The following is a 3759-nucleotide window of genomic DNA, read 5'->3' as shown; positions in this document are numbered from 1 at the left end:
AAAAAAAAAAAAAAAAAAAAAAATAATCTTTCTCGTGACTAGGTACAGTGGTTCATGCCTGTAATCCCACCACTTTGGAAGGCTGAGGCAGGAGTTTGAAAAAATAAATATTCTACCATTGCTCTATGAAGGTAGCAAGATTGGCATCTAAAATTCATGACCTCCGAGTGTCTTTTCTATACCCTATTACTTCTAATTATAGTTCAACACAAAAGCAAAAAAAAAAAAAACTTGTATGCATTATCTTGTGTTCTGATTTTCTTAATACTTTTAAATATTTACTCTGAAGAAAACACCTGGCCTTTTAAAAACTAAAAATGTTTGAAAATGATGACATTTGCTGAGTTACTGATGGATTCATAGTTAATTGGGAGTCAGCCTAGAAAATTCGCTTTGTGTTGCTTGAACTTCAAAGGGAAGAGCATAGGAGGTAAGTTAACCGAGTAGGAGTTGTGCTCTGATGAAACAATAGAGCTAAAGTACTGTGAAATCCAGAGAGGTCAGTGGTTAGCAGCAGGACCAGACATTGGCCTCAGTATGGGCAGAACATGGAGGGAAGGCGTACAAAGGCACGTCAAAGATACACACAGCGGGACATTAGTTAAAGCGGCAAAAACAGATTTTATTCAGTAACTACTGACAGTAGAGGAATGAGCTGGGCTCCACTGTGATTTGTGCAGAGGTGGTTCGAGCATTTTACAGGGAGAATGAATGAAGAATGGGCGAGTGTGAGGTCTCAGTAGAGTCAGAGAAGTGAAAAATTGCAAACGGTTCGTCAGTATCAATGCGATGAGGCCAGCGGTGTCTGCTAGCTGGCAATTATCCAAGTTAGGATTCCACCCTCCCATAGAAACTGGAAGACAGAGGTTTCATCCTTTTTGATGATTACGTTTCAAAGGAATGGCTCCCAGGTCCTTAAGAAAGACATTTCTGAGTTCTAAGAGATACATGCTCACAATCATAAGCCCTCTTTTGTAAATGCTCTAAGTAAGGGAGGTCAGGGGCCTATCATCAGGGTTTGGGTAAAACAAACCGTGAATTCTCCTGGCGGTATTGAGCTTACTCAGGCAGGCATTTAATGGGGGGCTGGGGTCATTCTAAGGACACAGCCTTATGCTGCTAGAAGCCATGTGAGAGTTTGGTCTAGGTCAGGGGTTTGGATGGAGCTATATGCCAAGAGTTCTGCAGTTCTCAGGAGCATGAGGTTTAGGGGATAATGGAGATACTCATTACCCTAATTGTAGTGTCAGTTTCACAGGTGTGTGTGTGTAAGTGCGTCTGTGTCAAAACTCATCAAGTTATATCCTTTCAATATGTGCAGTTTACAGTGTGTAAGTTATACCTTAACAAAGCAGGGGGCAATTTCATTTTAGGCAGTCTGCAAAACACAAAAGACATCCAGTAAGCCTGTCAGTACCCAAAGTGGTATTTATTTTAAACGTTCTTTTTAAAACAGAGTGAAAAGCAGGAGGAGTTAAATTAGGATTTACAAGAAGTGATGTTTGGCAACAAAAGTTAAAAAGAGTGTTTCTTTACTTTGTACTCTAATTGCTTTATCCTTTGACTTATCTACTTTTTAAAAGTTAATATCTTTTTTTTTTTTTTGAGACAATGGTCTCACTCTGTCACCCGCGCTGGAGGGCAGCGGCACAATCTCGGCTCAGTGCAACCTCCGCCTCCCAGGTGCAAGCAATTCTTGTTCTTCAGCTTCCTGAGTAGCTGGAGCTACAGGTGCACACCACCACACCCAGCTAATTTTTTGTATTTTAGTAGAGACAGGGTTTCATCATGTTGCCCAAGCTGGTCTGGAACTCCTACTACTTGGGAGGCTGAGGCAGAGAATTGCTTGAACCCGGGAGGCAGAAGTTGCAGTGAGCCAAGATTGCATCGCTGCACTCCAGCCTGGATGACAGAGCAAGAACTCTATCTCAAAAAAAAAAAAAAATCAATTACAAAAGAGGTTGAATTAAATTTACTTCACAAGAAAGACCAGTTTTTTAAATATTAAAAAGGTCTTTTTCTCAGAAACACATTTAATTGGATATGCATGAACCACATGCCAATCACAGAATGGGAACCAGCTGGGGCACTGACAAATTCCGTCCTTAACCAAACACCAGTCAGGCTTCTCTGAGCCCTCTTCTCTACTAGGCCTAGACCTTGGCCTCAGTTCCATCCTCAGCTTGCAGATAGTCCAGGTTTATTAAGTATCCTGCTAATTCAATGTATCAAGAATCCCTCTGACCCTTGATATCTGATCACCCTGGTCCACCCTCAGCAAGAATCCTGTTAATTCAGTGTTCCCAAAATCCCCTTAACCTGGATGTCTCCTGTTCCTAATTTACCATCCACTGACCCCACCCCACCCCAATTCTGCTCCTTGGCTGTAAATTCCCAGCTGTCTCTACCACATTTGGAGTTAAGCCCAATCTGTCTCTTCTCTTGTGATAATCTTTTGTTTAAGAATACCTGGGAGTAGGAGAAATAAATAAAAATAAATAACAAACCAAGTGTGGTGGCTCATGGCTGTAATCCCAGCACTCTGAGAAGCTGAGGCAGGAGGATTGCCTGAGCCCAGAAGTTGAGACCATGGTGGGCAACATAGAGAGACTCTGTCTCTATAAAAATCTTTTAAAATTAGCTGGGCATTGGCCAGGCACAGTGGCTTACACCTGTAACCCCAGCATTTTGGGAGGCCGAGGCGGGTGGATCACGAGGTCAGGAGTTCGAGACCGGCCTGACCAACGTGGTGAAACCTTGTCTCTACTAAAAATACAAAAATTAGCCTGGTGTGGTGGCACCTGCCTGTAGTCTCAGCTACTGAGGAGGCTGAGGCAGGAGAATCACTTGAACTCAGGAGGTGGAGGTTACAGTGAGTGGAGATTGCGCCATCGCACTCCAGCCTGGGCGACAAAGCAAGACTCCGTAACCAAAAAGAAAAAAGAAAAAAAAGCAAAGGAATAAAGAATCACTACTCCATAGGCAGAGCAGCCCACTAGGGCTGCTGGCTGTCCATCTTTATGGTCATTTCCTGATTATATGCTAAACGAGGGGTGGATTATTCATGAGTTTTCTGGGAAAGTCAGGGACAATTCCCAGAACTGAGAGTTCCTCATCTTTTTAGACCATATAGGATAACTTCCTGACATTGCTATGGCATCTGTAAACTGTCATGGTGCTGGTGGGAGTGTCTTTTAACATGTTAATACAGTATAATTAGCATATAATGAGCAGTGAGGACACCAGAGGTCACTCTCCTTACCATCCTGGTTTGGTGGGTTTTGGCCGGCTTCTTTACCACAACCTGTTTTATCAGAAAGGTCTTTTTGACCTGTATCTTGTGCCAACCTCCTATCTCATCCCATGACTTAGAATGCCTTCATCTCGAGGAATACAGCCCAGTAGGTCTCAGCCCTATTTTACCCAGCCCCTATTCAAGATGGAGTTGCTCTGGTTCCAAGGCCTCTGACAAAAGGTTGAAACGTTAGAAAATGTTTAACTATACAACAATCAGGAGAAAATATAGCATAATTTTTGAAATATAATTTCAAAGTGAGGAAGTATTTTCTAGGTAGGAAATGTTAAAAGCCCCTCTCCCGCACCCACCCCAAAAGATGATGAAATTGACTTCATAAAATGTTTACTTTCTGCATCGCACAGAATATCAAAATAGAATCAAAAGACAAATGGCAAGTCTGGATACATTTGCAAAATATATCCTAAATCTGAATTTACAAAGAGCACCTAAAACCTATTTAT

Source organism: Rhinopithecus bieti, unplaced genomic scaffold, assembly GCF_001698545.2.
Source record: "Rhinopithecus bieti isolate Rb0 unplaced genomic scaffold, ASM169854v2 scaffold_19722, whole genome shotgun sequence".
Classification (NCBI taxonomy): domain Eukaryota; kingdom Metazoa; phylum Chordata; class Mammalia; order Primates; family Cercopithecidae; genus Rhinopithecus; species Rhinopithecus bieti.
Note: the sequence above shows the minus strand (reverse complement) of the source record.